This window comes from Xenopus laevis, chromosome 5S (assembly GCF_017654675.1).
Source record: "Xenopus laevis strain J_2021 chromosome 5S, Xenopus_laevis_v10.1, whole genome shotgun sequence".
In the NCBI taxonomy this organism is placed as follows: Eukaryota; Metazoa; Chordata; class Amphibia; order Anura; family Pipidae; genus Xenopus; species Xenopus laevis.
Genome location: NC_054380.1, coordinates 80,547,992 through 80,569,273, shown reverse-complemented (window position 1 = coordinate 80,569,273; position 21,282 = coordinate 80,547,992). Strand labels below are relative to the sequence as shown.

At 34.6% G+C, this 21,282-nt stretch overlaps 1 protein-coding gene across 4 annotated transcripts in view; it reads left to right on the top strand.

Moving 5' to 3' along the window:
• LOC108718003 (adhesion G protein-coupled receptor B3) overlaps positions 1–21,282 on the top strand; it is a 521,962-nt gene that overhangs the window by 248,920 nt on the left and 251,760 nt on the right. The window lies entirely within an intron of this gene.

The window sequence follows — 21,282 nt, the reverse complement described above, 5'->3', positions numbered from 1 at the left end:
AAATTCTGTGCAATGCTTTTGAAACTATGTTGTAAAAGCATAAAATGGAATTTATATTTACATTAGTGTTTTGGGTGGGAATCTGACTGATTATACACCAACTGCAAAATTCATTTTGAACCAACTTGTCTATTTAAAGTTTACAGTGTGTACAATATATATCACAAACAATATAATATAACACAAAAAATACTTGGTAGAAATAGCTGGAATTAAGGACCTAGGTGAAGGGTATTCATTTGTTTGAAATAAAATGTTTGACATATGATTAGTGATGGGCGAATTTATTCACCAGGCGCGAATTCGCAGCAAATTTGCGTGATTCGCCGCCAGCGAATAAATTCGCGAAACGCTTGCGGAAAAAACTCGCCGGCGTCAATTTTTTTCTGAAAAAACGGGCGCCGGTGTTAAAAAAAACGGGTGCCAGCGTAAAAAACGAGACGCCGGCGACGTTTCGTGAATTTTTTGTCATTTCGCCCATCACTACATATTAGACATTTGCCAGTTCAAGCTATAGAATACATAAATGAAAGGCATCCATAACCAGCAATGGTTAACGTGCTTTGACTACTTCTCTGAAGGAAAAATACATTTTGCCTTAAGTTTACAGTGAATATTGTTCTATTGTTTATATAAGCTCTATAAAATATGCAAATATAGTCCTTATGCAGCATGGAACAAACCAGTCAGGAACAAAAATGCTGAATTCCTAATTAGATACAATTAGATTTTTTTTTTGTAGGCTTTTTTCTTTGGATCGCTATGGTTTTCAGAAGGTAAGGAGTTAAGAGTTACAGGCAGTCTGTCAGCTTGATAATCATTGGGCCAGTGTAATCTGCCTGATGCAGTGAATTATTGTGATTTTTTCTGTCATCAAATGTTACTGCACTACAGATTTCTACGATTTCTAATGCGTGACCTGCATGGCACAAAGCTTTAGCATTGCAATCTACACGTGCTAGTCAACCTGATTATTTTTCTGTCTGTTTTCTGTGCTTCCAGAAAAAGTAAGGGGATTATTTTGTTTAAGTCCGAATTTATCTCAATATTTTCTGCTACAAACTCCGCTTGGGTTTATTCCCCATGTTATTAAATTTTCCCAAAAATGTGCTTTGAGGGAAAAAAAAAATCTAATTTTAGCGATTTTTCTGGATTATTGCACAAAACCCAGTGCATGTCAAAAAATCATTGGTACTTCTCCCGTTGACTTATATGCAACCTTGACTGGTCTGAGATGCCGGATTTTCTGATTCTGACTTTTCCATCCTCTGGGTTTAGTAAATAACCCCCTAAGTGTCTTGCAAGCCCTGGCATCAACTACTGTTGTTTGGATGTGAATTTTGGACTAATGCGTTTGGTTAGGTGTAAGGAATTTAGCACCCCAGCACACATTTACTAACAATTGAAGTTTGAATTTTTCCATAAATCATTAAAAATTTGTGGTTTTCTTTTTAAAAAAGTGAAGACCCCATGAATTTTCATGTCAAACTAAAAGTAAAAGTTGTTGATGTGCTGTAGAAGTCAATGGGAGGAGCTCTGATCCTATTGGATTATTTTAAGTCAATCATAATGTTGGAGGTTTTTGGATTTTTTCTCTACAAATTGTCCAAAAAAACCCAAATTTTTAGAGGTTTTCATGGTATTCCATTTTTATTTAGATCTATCAATTTTCTGTTCAATATTTTTTTTTTTTTTTTTTGGAACTTAATAAATAACTGAATAAATTCAGTGACAATCGTGGTTTTAAAGTTTGTGAGTTTAGTTGTGGTTTCAAAAACCTCTAAAACCACTTAAATCCAACCTTTAATAAATAAGCCTTTAGGTGTATAGCTAAAAAAACCTTGAAAATCTCAAATTTTAAAAAAAAAATGGTGTGAATTTTGCCTAGGACAGCTCCTTTTGACTTCGACATGAACTCACAAGCTTTTAGATGCCGAAGTTTTACATTTGAGTTTTTCCAAGTTTTTTTTTTTGCTTAATAAATACCAGACATTCAAGTTTTTGAAAATATAACTCCAATTTTTTGAGTTTTTGTGCAAAAAAAAAATGTGGCAATAATTCTATTTGAACATTGATAAATCACCCCAAGTGTTCCCTAGCCTCATTCAGATCTGGCGAGTGCAGATGCAGATGGCTCTGTACTTATTGCCCCCTGCACCTTCATGAAGATGCTCTCAAATCCCTTTCCTTGAGAAAGACTTCTCTATCTATTCTATAATTTCAGTTCTTCACAGGTCTCTAAAAGCATCCCAAGTTTGGGATTTATTCAGTGCAGAATGTTTGAATATTGTCAAATTTGGCATCCAAAAAAAATCTCTTAAATAGCATTGATTATCTTGCTTGGTTGTTGGCCCAAATAATCTAAGTGGAAGTGAAGTTCTTCCACCTTCTCTGCACCTTAAGATAATCTATGGAAATACTATCATAAACTACCATTGGAGGTCAGTTAAATAGCTAGATATTTTATATGTGCCTCAATATGGGGCTTAAACTCTAAAAAAATAGCAAACTACTCTGCTAATATGTTTCAAGCCTGCTACCTGCAGCTACATAAGGTCAATAAGCATTTAAAAAAACCCCACATTTATATGTAAAATAAGAGGATAGACAAGGTCATAGCAAACATTTTATGATACGCAATATATCTAGTTTTGTCCTATGCCAGGAATGTAGCTATTTAGTCAGACAAAATACTTTTAAAAGAAAAGGCTAAATGTAGAAGAACAACACAATGCTGGATTGTGTCTTATAAATGTCAGTAGTGGTTTTTATCAGGGTTAGAATATAAGCACAGTCTGTTGGATACAATACTTAAATTATATCTTGGATTTATTTATTGAATATGATACTTAATACTTCAATATGTGTCTCCAGCTCTTTTAAATGTCACTTTCATCAGTCACAGGTGACATACAAACAAAATAAACTGCTTAGGCTATATTTCAAGTATCAGAAGGAAATCCTTAGCAGTATATATTGGGGTAAGAAATCCATTTTGCTTACTTATGACCTTTTCTATGAGTTTATTGGAATGAATATGTTTAGACAACATTAATGTATAGCCCTGTCGTTGAGAAAACACAAATGCATGAAAGGTGTGTCAAAATGATTGAACAGATCTAAAGTAGGTTATGGTTTTTACAACCAGAAATGTTCTGAGTTTATTGTAGAAAAAGCAATTACATTTTAACCATATTTTACATTTTTACATATAAAAAATTTTTTATATGTAATTTAATGTATATATATGTTTTTTTTTTTAATCATATTAAGGGGCAGATTTACTAAGGTTCAAATGGTAAATTCGAATTTAAATTTTCGACTTGGTTTTTTGGGCACAATTTTGAATTTAAAAGTACCAATTGGAATTTGAATTCTAATGTGAGATTTATCACACCTCGACGATGGAAATTCCATACGTCGCCACCTAAAACCCACTGAATTCATGTAGAGGTCAATAGAAGAAGTCCGTCCATTGGACCATTTGAAGTTGTTAATAGCCTTCCTGACATTCAAGTTTTTTTTCTGAGGCAAACTTGATTCGAATTAGATTTGAATTTTCAGGTCGTTCCTATTTGATCAAATGTTGAATTCCCTCAAACTCCCTAGTCTAATTTGACAGTTTTGACCATAAAAAATGTTAAATTCTAATTTCAAATTCAAATTTTCAATTCGACCCTTGATAAAGCTGCCCCTTAAATTCTGCAGTAGCTATAGATCCTGCAAAAAAATTAGCACATCCCTAGATATGAGCATGTGTCTATTAAACATATAGGCATACAGAACGCAAATCTATTTCAAGGCCCTACAACAGTATAATTGAATTGAATGTTACTGTTACTAGTTGACCCCGAGCACATGCATACAGATACATGTAGTAATTTGACAACAGATGTACAACTACTCCCATCATCTTTTTGTATATTCAGCAAAGTAAGGATGACAGGAAAGTAATGCTGCATCAGCACCAGCTGAAGCATATTTGTTATTGAGCACGGTACATGTTGTTACAACATGAACGTGAGCTAAAATGTTATTAAATCTTGACAGGCATCACTACTTTTAACCAGTTCAACACATCAAAAACTGCTACCGTGATCTTAATGTATGTATGTGTTGTGTGTGTTTATTTGTTTGTATGTTACACAATAAGGTATGTTTCATCCAAGCTTATGAGAAATACATAGGAATATCCATACAGTAGGTGCTTTGAGAGAGATATTGAATAATGTGCTAAATCATTGCAGGTCTATACACAGATACAAATTTAATTTCAGGGTTACCTGAGGCTACTTAAGGTAAGGCTGCAGAGAATAATTATACACATTGCACTCATGTTTTAACAATGGGCACATTTTCCTTAGTGCAGTAACCAACCTGCTTTCAGTACTCTTATCTACAGTCAAGTGTTCAAAGCTAACTGCTCTAGGACAATGAGGATAACAATGTACCTCTTCAGTGAGGGCTGTGTGCATATGGGAATATACTAGGGTTATAAAAACAAATACCTGTATTACACATTTAAAATATACATGAACCAGATTTGCATTTCACATCTCCATGCCCTTTTATAACCTTTAAATATTTCTTATAGTAATACAATAATTGCAGTGCTGCATTTTGGTGCAGTGAGGGACCATGTGTACTGCATGCATGAAATAGCGCTTAACCAAACTAATATCATCCACATTGTGGCACAAATCTGTAAATTGATGCCATGCTCGATGTTTAGGGAAAAAAGCATCCCATAAAAATAGAAGGGTGCAGGATCATAATTCTATACTTTGTTGGAACTTTCTTCTTTAAGGATGGAGACATAAAATATCTAATGCAATCAACTAAGCATTATAACTTTATCAAATTATAGTAAAATAATGTATTTAATTTTTGCATAGCAGTAACCTTCTCTTCACTTGCACAATAACCACAGAGCAGCTCACATGATTTTGTGCCTGCTCTCTACCACCCCTCATGAATATACAGTAGCTCTGCCAAATGGAGACAGAAATATATTCACTGGGTCAAATGTAGCTCTCTGCATATTGAAATGGAGAGCAGCAATTCTGCTACTTACAGAGTAGGGATCAAAGTTCAAAAACATGGCAGACTGAGTCTGATTTTTGCACTTTGCCCTGCAGGTAATACATTACCCTCCAAATGTAATAAAAGGCACTAAGTTTGCCTAAGAGCAGTAACTCATAGCAACCAATAAGATGTTTATTTTTCAACAGGTGACCAGTAAATGTTTCCTGCTGATTGGTTGATATGGGTTACTGCTACATACTGCTCCTGGGCAAACTTAGTGCATTTTATTACATAACCCCCTACCTCTATAGTGTTTTATAATGTAAATTCTTATATTTGTAATATGCCCTTTACAAATATACTTTGGCCTGGACCTTTGGAACCCAAGAGGAAAGGGAAAAGTATTGTCCTAGCCAGCTTCCACTATCAGACCCATGGGTGAAAGAGGACAACTTCATTATAGCGAATGGTTACTGTAGGAGACCAACACCAAGGGGCCCATTTACTTTGGCTACTTCGACCTTCGACTTTGACTTTGACTCGAACGTTTCAAACTAAAAATCATGCGACTATTCGACCATTCGATAGTCGAAGTACTGTCTCTTTAAAAAAAACTTTGACCCCCTACTTCGCCACCTAAAACCTACCGAGGTGCCATGTTAGCCTATGGGGAAGGTCCCCATAGGCTGTCTATCAATTTTTAGGTCAAGGAAAAATCGTTTGATTGATGGATCGAATTTTTCGTTCGATCAAACTATTTGCGCTAAATCCTTTGACTTCGATATTCGAAATCGAAGGATTTACATTGGGCAATCGAAAATCTATGGTTAATTAACCCTCGATATTCGACCCTATGTAAATCTTCCCCCAAATGATCCTTTAGAGAATAGGATCACGTAATAAGTATTCCATTGGGTTTCCAGAAGTTTTAATCCAATAATCACTTCCCAAATACTAAAATTGAGAAAAAAGGTTTGTGCAGGGACATACCACACACAATGCATATTTTATAGTTCTCTTACAAATGAACAGTTGGCTTAGAAATGCAAATTATATTCAAAAATTATTAGAACAGGAAGTGTGCGAGTGTGTTCATGTATACAGAAATACTAGTGTTCTCTTTAGGAGTAGCACAGTAGCAGCTTATTATATATGGTATATAGTATGTATGACATCTATGGGAAATATATCTGAAGATTTCAAGAAATTTTGTTCTGATTTTTCAAGTCTATTAAAACATTTGAGATATTACAGTCACTTTGAAAATGGAGGGAAAATAAATGGAATGAATGGTGCATAGTAGATTAATAAATATATTATACCTTCCAGTCTATTGTTAAGTTTGTTTATATTTCCATGGTTAGGATAAAGTTTACCACTTACAAACTAATGACTATGAGCTACAGTTGCCAAGAAATGTGGGGAGCTGTAGTTTACAATGACAGAAAGGAAATTAGTTTGACATCCCTGGTTTTAGGCTGTTAGCAATTAAACGGTTTATCAATATAAATTTGTTTAAATGATTGTCTGTGGCTCTAAGAGTAAAGCAGAAGTCAAAAGATTCTAGTAGATTGTAAAGCACATAAATGAGACAACGTATGCTCATGAAATTAGTGATTCTGAAGATTAGTGAAAATGCCAGCAAGTAAGATAGAAAGAAGGCTGCAAATTATGGAGTGATGAGGTAGGATTGGGATGGAAAGAAAGAGGATTACAAATGAAAGCATTGATGGCTAAATAAATAATTCCCTTGTATGCTAAAGGAAAGTGGACATTTTATGAAGAAATAGATAAAAATATAATTGTCATGCTACTTATAGAAAGGTTAAAATAGAGAAATGAGAAAAAATAACAGCTTGAAAGATGTGAATGTGGAATAGGTACTCCATTTTGACACATTTTTTTTATTAAAAGCTCTTATTTGTTAACTTTGTTTTAAATATAATCGGTCAAGATTCCTTAGTTAATAAATATGGGGGGTTATTTATCAAAGTGAAAATTATTCTGATTAAATAAAAAAAAGTCCAACCAAACTAGAATCCCCTATTCAACCTTATTATTTAAAAAAAAAAAAGCTTTTTTTTCCCCTGAATTGTACGATTTTTTTCTAGCTTTTTAGCCCAAAAAGGTTAGGTTTTCAACCTAATTCCAGCGCAGACCATAGAAATGTTAAAATTGGATAGGGACCTCTGCCATTAACTTATATAAAATTTGAGTTTAAAAAAAAAAATGGTTGAAGTCAAGTTTTTAAAGAGACAGTTCATGATAAATCTCAAAATTCACATTTTCAATTTTTTTCCATAATCTAATTTGGACTTTTCCCTAGTCCAGGGGTGCCCAAAAGGTAGACCTTTAGCTGGTGATCATTAGATCTCATGACACTGCCAACAAGCAGCTTGTCTTAATAAATCTATTTCATGCTTTTCATTCACATATTAATTATGTTAAGGTAGCATAAGAAATAGTTGATTGTTAAAAATAACAATATACATTTTCTCATAGATCAATATTAAGTAATATTTTCCACAGAACAGAATGCTAACAATACTTTTATGTAGTAGATCATCGTGGGACAACGTCACTTTTAAAGTAGACCCGCATTCGTAAAGTATGGGCACGCCTGCCCTAGTCAAAGTACACAAAAATGAGCTTGAAATTGGATTTTTTAAATTCTAATTTTCACTTCGACCTTTGATAAATCTGCCCCTTAGCTATAAGTAACCCAACAGGATTTCAGCAAATACTAGCCAGTGTCATATCAGTCATATCATCCTGGCACAAAAAGCTGGTGTGCATCTGACTTGTGTCTACTGTGTATCTTGGCTAATGTCCAGCAGCGACTACCGTAAAGAATGAAGATAAGCAGAGCAAGGTGACCTAAAAAAATGACCCAGATGCAACTTTGCAGCCAGGAATATTTTGCAAGCAGAGATCTGCCCCTGTTGACTGTTATATTGCATGTTGCTAATATCCTCTAATATTAATACTGTATATGTAGATAAAGAAAATCTTAGGGAGTAATTTATTAACACTTGAGATCTTGCTTTTGCCATGATCAAGGAAAACCGTGACAAAAAAATAAAAAATCACAATCAATCAACTTTTTCTTTTAAAAATAAAAGATATGCCACCTAAATCGTATGGAGATAACATAGAAGTGATTAGCATTCAAGAAAGTTGTTCCAGATTTCTTTTAACCAAACTTGATTGTAATTAGCCCTTTTAAAATTACGCAAATTAAACTCCAAAATTTGAGAAATTCTTTGATACTGACTTATTTTTGGAAAATTTCTCATGCAGATAAAAAAATCTGAACCGTCCAAATTTTTGAAGCTGAAAATTGACTTTTTTGTATGTGTCGCTGAAAACTGTGACTTTTTTCGGATTTGTTGCTGAAAAACACCAAATGTTCGGATTATTGAACAAAACCCAGCGCAGATCAGGATATCTACAGGACATCTGCCATTAACTTCTTCATGAACTTGGCAGGTCTGAGTTGGAGTACTTTTTATTCGTACTTTTAACACCATTGGGGTTTAATAAATCCTAAAAAATTTGAGGGTTTTTTCCTACGAAAAATTGGTGGTTTTCCCATTTAAGAGTTCAACAGAAAAAATTGGACTTTGATAAATAACCCCCTAAATAAACCCAATAGGATATTTTTTGCCACCAACATAGATTTTTGCAGCTTAGTTACCATCAAGTACAAGGTACTGTTTTATCCAGAAAGCTCAGAATTATGGATGGTCATCTTTAATCAAATAATCCAAATGTTTTTCAATTAATTCCTTTTTTTTTTCTGTAATAATATAACAGTACCTTGTACTTGATCCAAGGCAAAACAATTCTATCAGATTTAATAAATGTTTAAATAATGTTTTAGTAGATTTGAGGTGTTGCGACTTAAATTACAGAATGTGTCCATAAAATCGTAAAACCCGAGGTCTTGAACCTTCTAAAAATTGGTCCCATATCTGTATTACAGAGAAAAAAGACGATCACTTTTAGAATTATTTGCTTAATATGAACTCTATAGGAAATTACCTTCCCTAATTCAAGCTTTCAAACTTTCTTATTCAATATATACCTGTATGTAACACAAACCTATATAAATCAGATTGGATTGCAGGGATCCTGCAGTTTATAATACACAAGGAAACCCAATGGTACCAGAGGAAGATTAGGTGAGCATGTAAATAAAATTAATAATGGCTTGGAGATAAGGATGCACCGAAACCACTATTTTAGATTCGGCCGAACCCCCAAATCCTTCGTGAAAGATTCGGCCGAATACTGAACCGAATCCGAACCCCAATTTGCATATGCAAATTAGGGATGGGAAGGGGAAAACATTTTTTACTTCCTGGTTTTCTGACAGTCACATCATTTCTTTCCCGTCCCTAATTTGCATATGCAAATTAAGATTCAGATTCGGTTCGGCTGGGCACAAGGATTCGAGGACCGAATCCTGGATTTGGTGCATCCCTACTTGGAGACACAAGAGACAAATTGTTTTTTTTTAAAAAAAATCTAATTAGAAAAAACTTGAAAAATGAAAATCTTAAATGGGTGCTTGTTTAATTAAAAACTTATATATTAAAAATGGGATCCCATAAAAACAGTTCACATTCTACCCACCATTTTCAGTGTATCAATTTCAAATTTTGAATTTATCACAAAAATTTGTTTTTATTGAAAAACATCTTGCATTTTGCTAATAAAACTGCTATTGACTTCTTACTGAACTGCTTTTATTATTTTGCATCAGTCAATAATGTTTTTGGAATTATGATACCGTATTGTAAAAAGGGTTAATATAATAGCTGAGATTTTTTTCTTAATGAATTTAGATGCACAATTTTTATATTTGCGTTTTACATTTTATGTTCTTAAGAAATCTTGAAAATTTGCATTTTGAAAATGTGATTTTTGCAAAAAAAAAAAAGCAGAAAAAATCCCTAGGTCTAATCTGTACTCATCTGTATAGTGTTTCTGAGAATTTAATTCAATGGTTTATGGCAAAAATCCCTTGGGCTTGAAGTGTTATGACATTGAGAGGATTAATCAAAATTAAGGGGGGACTAAGAAGATTTATATATAAAAGGAGAAGATAGTCTGGGTTTGAAATAGATTATAATCTCAGGGCACTTTTAAGTGTTTTTTTTAAATATGTAACCATTTAATATATTTGTATTTTCTTTTATTATCTATGACTATCCCTCCAAATTATTTACTATGTCAAGGCAAAGCCATAAGGAATATATAGAAATGATCAAAGTCAGTTTAGTAAACTCACCAAGGTTTGGAAGAGGCCCAGGTGCACAGCCCTGAGCCTTCAGCTAAGGGAGCAGATCAAAACGTATTGTTGTAGAGCAGGCACTCAAAGAGCAGTCTTCCCAACAGACATGTAAACATTTCAGAAAGTTTATTTGGTACTCACGGAGGTCACCTTGACCATTTTTTTCACAAACACTTAGGGGGTTATTTTCTAAAACTCAACTTTTCCTCACTTTATTTAAAAAAATTAGACCAAACTTCCAAACCCGAATGCTCTTAATTTACCAATAATTATTCTCGATAAATTGATGAGACAAAAAGTTGCGACAAAATCATGTGTCAATTTGAATCGTCACTCTGAAAATTCAAATTTATCGGATTAGCAAAAGAAAACCAGCACAGCCTTAAAATATTGCGAATCCTGAAGGTAAAAAAACATGTTCCAATTGTTAAAGGGGCCATCTGCCATTGATTTTTACATGGTTTCCACAGGTTTTAGCTGCAGTATTTTCAAATTCAGATTTTAAGCATTTTAGGAGTAGTGACGAGCAAATCTTTACCATGAATTAAAGAAACTGCAAAAAATTCACAAAATGACGAAAAATTTATTTTTTATTCCTACGAAAAATTGTGTTTTTCCCCCTTTAAAGGTCCAACCATAAAAAAATCATATTTTACTAAATAACCCCCTAGATCTTTTTGATTTGCTTTTTTCCCTTTACTTTCTTTTTGTTTCCTTTTATCTCTTACACCTCTCAAGACATTTTCTGGGAAGTCTGAGACAGAAGAGGGTCCTCCATAGTAAAGTATTTCAATCTTGTTGGCCTTTGTACAGGGTATCTGAAGTAGGATGCACGTGGTAATGCACCAATTTATTTTGTTCCTTACTGTGTATAATGTAATAAGTTGAAGGATACAAATTACTGCATCAACTTCAACCCTTCCTTTATCCCTTTTATATGCATTGATCCAAAACAAAATTAATGGTTATATTAAATGATTGCAACAGGCAAAAATATATCTAATTGTATTTAAATAATTAATAAGTGTTTCATAACCTTTACTCATCCTGACATGGAATATAATAACTACACAGTGAAGGGAAGATTTTTTTTTTATCTGCATGGCTGAGTAACAGTGCCATCCATTTAACTGTATGGACTCCACAGACTCATTAATTCATACCCAGACAAAAGTGCTTTTTAAATCTGGTACGTACAGTACATATGCTGTGCACTTTGTGTTGAAATTCAAAGATAAGGCAGAGTGCAATTTACAGATGTGCATTGCGACTATGGTGAGAAAATTAGGCTGGTGCATAAATCTGTATACATATAATGCAAACTTTATGAATTTGATATATTTAAGAGAGCTTAGCATGGTACTCCATTTAAAATATCATCAGACAATTCACATTGAAATTATTGTGTTTAAGTTATGAGCTACCACAACAAATTGTGTGAAATAAATCATCCTCCCCAAGATTTATGGGCAAAGCTTCACAAAAAAATTGGTGAAACAGCAGAATGTTTGGTAAAACTTCTATAAAATTCATTGGAAACAATGGGAATGCAAAATTATATTTAAACTCTGCATCAGCATGTAGATTGCTTTACCTTGTTAGAGAAGCACCTTTCACTAGACCACAACTTTTTTTCATACAAACATGATACCCAAAGAGCTCCTTAGATAGACCTAGGCATGGCTAAAGAAGACTAGAATCCCATTGATTGATGTGGAAGGTAAGTGGTACATAATAATGACAACAGTATTTTATTTTGTAGTTTTTTCCAGCACAGAAGACATCTATGACGAAAAAAAGTTTGCTCATCACCATTTATGGGTTTGGGTCATTAAATAATTGTACTGTGGGAAAAAATACAATTTAGGGATACCATTGCATCAACCCTTAGGGGCAAATTTAACAAAAAAAAAGGTAAGGAATGCAATTTTACTGCATTCACATTTTTTAACATTTTTTTTTATCTACAATTGAGTTTTCGAGGTTCAAGTTTTTAAATAAATGAGCACACATTCCAGTCTTGGAGTCACAAATTAGAATTTTGATAATTATGTCCTATGTCCTCACAAAACTACTTTTTACACTACTCTTAACAAATCCCATTATTGGTATTAATTTGATCCCTTCTTGTCTTAAAATGCACAGTAATATTCTTCTTATAAATTAGCATCCAAAGCTGCTTTGCATGATAAGAGTGGGAATCACTTGTCTCATTAAATATGTCATTTGCATACACATTCTTCTTCCCCATACACATAACCTTTCTGCAGTTTAGCTGCCCAGTCTCTGGTGTAAAAATATATTGCTTGGGTCTTATTTTCTTGCATAATTTGTGTCATCAGAAAACACAGAGACACTACATCCAGTGTCAACTTCAGTGTTATTAATTCTGTAAATTAACTGAAAATAGTTATCCCAATAAAAAATCTCCAAGGTATCTATTAACAAGATCTATTAACATGGCACTTCCCATGCCATGCAAGGCAGCATGGTCACTGTTTAATAACTTTTCTATTTCTTGCTATGTCATAGGTTTTTATTGAACTTTAGCGTGCCCCTAGTCATCCACCTACACCTTCATGAAGCTACTGTATTGGTCCTAGACTGTTCATTTGTCTTACCTTTTGGCAGAATTTATAATTATAAGATTACAATTAGCCTAGGACACTAGTCAGGGCTTTAGCAGAAACCTCTAAAATGTCCATTAATTAAATCAAGCTTACTATACTTTATGTTAGCAGCCATAAATAGGGATGGGCAAAGTTGACCTGTTTCGCCAAAAATTTGCAGCTGGAAACATGTCGCCGACATTAAAAAATCGGGCGTCAAAAAAATGTTGTTGCGTGGCGAAATCTTTTTGACGTGCGTCTTTTTTTTTGACGCACGAGACCATACAAGTCTATGGGCGTCAAATTTGCCCATCCCTAGCCATAGATCGTCATCAAATAATTCAGATTTTTAAAGGACCATTAACATCAATTTTTTTTAAAAAAAAAAATGTGTTTGTATAGAACAAAAAAAACCACCAAGACATATGTAACTTTAAAATCTCAAAGTCTTTATTAAAAAATAGCTAACGGAAACACCACTTGTGTTCCTCTTCAGAAAAGCCGACAGGGCAACAATCCATTGTGCGGCGCTCAATTTCTCCTCCCTCTACCTCCAATAGAAGGCAAGGAGCAGAAATTGGGCGCGACACAATGGATAGCCGCCCTGTTGGCTTTTCTGAAGAGGAGCGCAAGCGGAGTTTCGGTAAGTAATTTTTAATAAAGACTTTGCGATTATAAAGTTACATATGTCTTGGTGTTTTTTTTTGTTCTCTACTAACAATTTTTTAATACAAAAAAAATTGATGTTACGTTACTGGTCCTTTAAAATTTATTTATTTTTCCTTTGTAAAAATAACAGAATCTTATGCTTGATCCTAATTAACTAATCCTTATTGGAGGCAAAACAGTCCTATTGGATTTATTTATAAAAAATTTTAGCAAATGTAAGATATGGTTATGCAAATTACGGAAAAATCCTTTATCCAGAAAACTTCATGTCCTGAGAATTTCAGATAACAGGTTTTATACCTGTATATGGTAATTTATAGTATCCCACTCTGAGACCACAATGGATTTATACACAATGTCTACACTTTTTAAACATTCTTTATAATTTGCATAATGCGCCATATTATTACTTAACTACGATCAAAATCTTTTTTGCAAGGCTTCTGGTATCAGGTGCTAAATATGTTTAAACCACTGAGTTAGGGCTCTTACTCATGAGCGTTTTTACCTGCGCTCCCCTGCGGCTGAACGCCGAAAAACGGAACGCAGGGGAGCGCAGGTAAAAACGCTCATGAGTTAGAGCCCTAAATATAAGAAAATGATGACTGCAGCCTAAATAGCATACTGGATGAGCATTAAATTGTTTTTATTTACATTCAATTTCGGTGCATCAGACACACTATAAATCCTGCTTTAAAAAGAAATGTTTCTAGCTGCTCCCATTTTACACCACCAACATTTCAAATAAAGATATTTGGAAAGCCATTATCCAGAAAGCTCCAAATTATGGAATGGCTATCTCCCTTAGACTCCATTTTATGCAAATAATCCAACTTTTTGAAAATGATTTCCTTTTTTTCTGTAATAATAAAACAGTAGTTTGCATTTGATCCAAACTAATCAATATAATATAATTAACCTTTATTGAAGGCATAACCAGACTTTTGGATTTATTTAATGTTTAAATTATTTTTCAGTAGACTTGAGGTATGAAGATCCAAATTACGGAAAGATCCATTATCTGGAAAATCCCAAGTCCTGAGCAGCATTCTGGATAACAGATTCCATACCTGTAATAATATTGCTTGGTACAGAAATTATTACATTATATATACATTATTATTCTTAACATACAGTAATATTGGAGGGCAGGTTCTTAAAGTTGGCCTCATAGATTGTTCTTTAGTATCTACTGCAGCAATTATCAATTTCAAATGTTTGGTACCCTTTCCTGACACCTTTGATGAATGGCATTACACTCATGTTTTTAACACTTTTGCAGGCTGAATTCTCCTTACATGTAGGTGAAATACCTAGATACTGGGATTTACAGTGTACAGTGCAGTGCCTCCACCTAGGGAAAATAAAACACAAGTACAGCAACAACTATAACTCTTTATAGAAAATGTAAAAGAAAACAAAATGGTCAAATTTATACACTCTTGCCCTGGGGACTTGTCTAACTTACTTGTAGATATTCCACTGTCTAACTACACAGTCCTATTGATAACACTGTCCCAATCAACTCTCGGAAGGGTTAAACAAGGCAAAGGAAACAAACAGTCAGCACTCACCAAACTTAAGATTTTCAAAAGGGTGCATGTCACACAGCATTCAGTTCAGCCAGTTTTAAATATTACAGTGTGAGGAGAGCAACACCACAAGAATATATTATATACAGTATTGATCTGAATCTTGAATTTTTCAGCCTTTGTCAAGCTACCGATTTACAAGTGGTCAAACAGTTTTATGCACTCAAAAAGGCACCATCTACTGGCAGACTGACATAGCCACAGTCTGAAATAAAGATGGTAAAGACAAATGCATATGTTCATTATTAAAGAAGTAATCTTTCAATAGTAGGATGTTATATCTATAACCCACCATCTGAAAAGAATTAAAACAACACCAATTAAAAGCAAATCATAATCCTGATTAAGGCCATGGGGTTCCAAAGTCTCAAGGCAACATATCCACATGTCCTCTTTCTTCAATAGTTCTTTCACTCTGTCTCCTCCATGACAAAGTTTTGGTACACAGTCAACAACATGAAACTTCAATTGTTGAACCCCATGGCCTTATCGGCAAAAATACATGATACATTCGGATCTAGCTTTTGCAATTTAATAGCAGATGTATGCTCTCAAATCCTTCACTTTACCATATATGGGTTGTCTGTCCTACATACAACTGCCCACAGGGACCTTTAATAGTGTACACCACATGAGTGGATGCACATCTAAAGTATCCCTTAATTTTGATGGTGGTGCCTTTCCGTGGGTGAGACCGTATCACCCTTTTGACAATTAGAGCAGCAGTTGCAGGACAGACAAGGGAAGGTTCCATTGTTTCTAGAACGTAACAGACTTTGCTGAACTGATTTCCCTCCTAGATCAGACTTAACCAACATGGATCCAATTGTTCTAGTTCTCCTATAGAACATGTGGGGGAATGGCTCTTTAGGTAGTAGCAGCAGCAACTCCTTTCACACAGACAGCAGACAGTACACAGGTTTCCAGCTGATCTCTCGTGTGCATTTATTTAACACAGCAGCTTAAACACCAACATAACAGTTCATACCCTTTGGGAAGGCAGTAAACAAAAATAGTCCAGCTGTACTTATAAATGAAAATGTCCTTTTCCCAAAGGTCCCACAGTCTCCCACTTGGGCAATATAAGTCCAGCAAACAAAATTAACTGTTAACTCACAGTCCTTTGGAGATTCCTTGTGCTTTTCTCCTGGAAGCAGCCGCTCCCCAAACACTTAAGGCAGAAGCTGGTAGCCAGTCCTTGCTACCAGATAACTTGTCTCTTTCTGGAAACTTGTGCCCAGCAATAAAAGTCCTTATGCTTTAAACACAGGTAACATACCGTTACTATGCAAACTTTTTACACAGCACTCCAGTAGCTCTCCTTTCTCTCTCTCTCTCTCCAGGGCAGAGAGCAGCCTTAACTGAGCCCCTGCCTTTTTACTCCAGGTGAGGCTAATCACCTCGCTGCTACTCAGAGCCTCATTTTCACATCCCTCTGCACTGCTTCATAGAGGATTCTGGGAGGGATATACTTTCCATCCATGATTTTCCCAACCATGCTACAAACATAAGAGGACAATTTGGAATTGCTTCCACATTAGGAACCCCATCTTTTAACAGGCTCCAGTGTCTAAGAATAATTCTAGAGACCTTAGAACTAGTGGTTAGGGATGTCGCGGACTGTTCGCCGGCGAACTTGTTCGCGCGAACATCGGCTGTTCGCGTCCGCCGCAAGTTCGCGAACGTCGCGCGACGTTCGCCAATAGGCGTTCGCGTCAAAATCGTTCGACCATTCGATCGCTAAAATCGAACGATTTTCGTTCGATTCGAACGAAAATCGTTCGATCGAACGATTAAAATCCTTCGATCGTTCGAATCGAACGATTTTCGGATGTTCGAAGTTCGCAAACTGTTCGCAATTTTTGCCGGTGTTCGCGAACGGCGTTCGCGAACACATTATCGGCGGTTCGCTACATCCCTACTAGTGGTGGTAAATCTAGATACCAATGGGATTTTGTGTATTTTTTTCTTTATTTTTAATTGTATTTTTGATTGTACCCCAAACAACACTCTGATGATCCCCTACTGCTTCCATACTCTGATATCTCAATAGGAGAACTGGATACCCCCTCTGTGCAAAAATGATGCCCATTGACTTCAATGTGGTTCGCAAACTTCACAATTCTTTTTTGAATTTTTTTTTGCGAAGCAAAATCGGACAGATCTACCCATCACTACTGGGGAGTTCGGTCACAAGGTACTTAGTGAATGGCATTAACGACCACTGGAAATGACACAATCCCCCACTTGGAAAAACCTTTTATGCAATTGTGTCTTATTTTTATTAATACTAATACTACCGTTGTAATATATACAAGTATGTGGGGAGGAGAGTGTGTATGCATTTGTATCCCTCACTTCATCTTTTAGATATGCTTATATACATTCTGCTTCTAGAAAATACTTTACATATCCCACAGAAATTGGTGAAACCTTTAGTGTAAAAACACTTGGATTACGGTCAGCCTCCATACAAACCCACTGCAACAATCAAGTGTAACATTACTCACTAGTGATGGGCGAATTTATTCGCCAGGCGCGAATTTGCATTGAATTTGCGCGATTCGCTGCCAGCGAATAAATTCGGGAAACGCCCGCGAAAATTCGCGGCAAAAATTCGCCGGTGTCAAAAATTGTTTTTTTCGAAAAAACAGCGTAAAAAAAACGGGCGCCGGCGTCAAAAACGAGACGCCGGCGCCGTTTCGTGAATTTTTAGCCGTTTCACGAATTTCGCATGAAATTCGCGAATTTTTCGGTGAATCGAAACGGCGCAAATTCGCCCATCACTATTACTCACTTGACATCACTGGATGAATTGCACCCAAACTAAAACCCAATCTCCTTAAACTTAATTGATTTTAATTTGAGTTAGATACCTTTGATCTGATCTACCTAATATGTTGTTAGCACAAGAGAAAGAAAATGTCAGTGTTTTAACTATTTGCTAATGAAGCAGTGGCTGACCCAAATGTTTTGTTTTTTTTGGGGGGGGGGATATCCTGGTTATCTATATCTAAGCTGGATCCTGGAGTTAATTTGGGATCAAATATGGGCCCTTTTGAGATAACCAATCCAAAAGTCCAGAATATTTTGATCTGAAACAAATTTACCCCTAGATTTAGAAATCAGTTTAGAAAAGTGAGCTATCCCATATTATGTGGGCTAGCCATCAACTATCAATACTTGGGATAGTGTTAAAGCAAGGAGGACAATGCTGGGTGCAGATCAATGTATAGCTTTATGTGTTACATAAATATATATAGAATATATTACTGCTAAGAGTTTTTAGAGTTTCCAGAAGGTGAAAAACTGAGTCTTGACAAAGTAAAAAGTGGTACAAAATAACATAATCTTCAAAAAAAATTAAAGGATTATTTTCACATATTTACAAAAAGCATGGAAAAATAGAAAAGACTGATGTATTTAATGTTTTTGTTTGAATGGAAACACTGGCTTATGTTATGATCAAAATAAAGTTTATAACACTGTGTTAAAAATTAAAAAAAGAGGTTGATATGACAATAATTTATTGGTTAAATAAATGTAATGCTGATTCAACATACTACTTTGTATGTAAAAAAATATAATATAGATATTTAGTTAAATTCCCCTTGAAAAAGTGGCAGGAGTAACATACAATATGTTTTATTAGATAAGGTACATTTCAGGACCTAACCATGAGTTGGGATTATTTTGCTTGTTTTACATTTAAAGGGGTTGTTCACCTTTCAATGAACTTTCATTATGAGATATTATAAGAGAGTGATATTCTGAGACAATCTCAAATGTTTTTTTTTATTTGAGTGTCTAAATAAAAAGATGAGTAATATAAAGTAGCAATAACAATACATTTGTAGGCTTGCAGAGCATTTGTTTTTATATGGGGTCAGTGACCCCCATTTGAAAGAGTCAGAAGAAGAATAAAATAATTAAAAAAAATAAATAATTAAGACCAATTGAAAAGTTGCTTAGAATTGGCATACTAAAAGTTAACATGAAGGTGAACCACCCCTTTCATATACATATATTTAACATACGGTGTGTATGTAAGTCAAAAAGGTTCTACTTTTCATCCACAAAAGTTCTAGATATAAATCCACACATTCCTATCTCCCAGTGTCCATCCTTGCACAAATATCTCTTTAAAGTCAACTGTTCACTTTCTTTTTCACTTAATACTGTGATGTTTCTCAAGTGAAGAGATTTTCTTGAGACTTCGTTGATATTGAACAATATTGACATTTGTCTGAACAAAAAGAAGACTTCCTCATGTGGTAGAGAGATTTTGTCATCATTAAATACGTTTTTATTTGTAGTTGTTAGACCATATGGAGTATAGAGAGAGAGAGAGAGAGAGAGAGAGAGAGAGAGAGAGAGAGAGAGAGAGAAATGTAAAATATGTTTTCTAATGGTGATATGAATATTATTTATAATGCTCCAATATAGTCCTTACACATAAATAAATGCTATGTAATTGAAGTAACCCACAGAAGCCAATAGGAAAAATTCAAGTGGAAATTCTGAAGTGAAATGGGGGTGTAAAATGCTGTATGGCAGCACTTAAGCTTAAGCTCTTTTAAAAAAATGTTACATTTGGCAACAAATTCCCAATAAATAATTGTAACGCTCAATTCATTTTACACAGCTTTTTTAAGCCAACACCTCTTTTAGCACCATTGTTTATCAAACTGCTGTGCATTTGCTTAAAAGAATTGCACAGGTTTATAACTATGTGTGATTTTACAACACTGCAAAATATATTGGCGCTATATAAATACATGTTGATAATAATAATTTAAAAAATTGATATAGAGATGTAGGTTTGATTTTACAGACATTTATAAATAGGCCTTATGAATGTACTATGTTTTAAGTCTTTCGGGTATTTTGGATTAGATGTAGAGCTTTGAACTTCTGCAGCTGTGATGAATCCCTGTGTTTTCTGCAAAGGTAACAGAGTTGGAAGGAAATAGAATCAGGCTTTAAATATGGAAAATATCAATATGGTGGTTAATATATTGTTTAGAATTAGCTGGCAGACCATGGAACAGTTATGCTGATGTTCAATCTCTTTATACTTCCCTTGTTAAGAACAGACAAAGGAATTGCATTGGTAATCCAGAAATAATTGCAACTAGCATTAGCATTAGTGCTTCAATGTGTTCCAGTCTGCCAAGCATTTGTCTAACCTCTTTTCCAGTCAGCTTCCTCCTTGACCCCTAATCAAATTCTACAACCTGTGATCCTTGATAGTGATGGGCGAATTTATTCGCCAGGCGCGAATTCGCTGCAAATTTACGCGATTCGCCTCCAGCGAATAAATTCGCAAAACGCCCGCGAAAATTCATGGAAAAAATTCGCCGGCGTCAAAAAAATTTTTCCGAAAAAACGGACGCCGGCATCAAAAACGGGCGCCGGCATCGGAAAAACGGCGCCGGCGTCAAATTTGCCCATCACTAATCCTTGATATCCAATTGTTTCCCATTGGTCCTGACTGGTCTTCACGGGCATAATATCAGAATAGTCATAATTAGAATGATTAGAGTTATAAAACCTTTATTACTGTTATCAGTCATAGCCCCTCATTGAAATGAATCATCTTAGCTTAATTTCTCTTTCCAATGTCAAACCCATTCTTCTATAAATGTTTTTTTCCTGCACTGCATGTTTTGCATACCAGATCATCAAATACTATATCCCATTGCTTTTAATTCTTCCTTCAATAAAATTAATTGTCAATGTCAATTCAAATAAAAGATCTAAAAGTTATAATTTTGGAATCATAACAACATCTCCTGGGTAGAGAAAGATTTATTATGCTTTTTAATTGTGTTTTTAATTGTGTTGAGTGTCACCTTAAACCTTTTAGAAATAAAATACATTTTTATGCAAAAATTATTAAACTATTGCTGAACTATGTTGGAATGTCATGTTTGGGTTTATTGCTACTGTATGTTTCAAATGCAGTAATGCATGCAAAATGTTGCATGTTGTCTGCTTTCTCCTTTTATATTAAATTTCATTTGATTAGGCTTTGTAGAATTGGACATACTTGATAGATGTCTCAGATCATGCCACAGATCATATT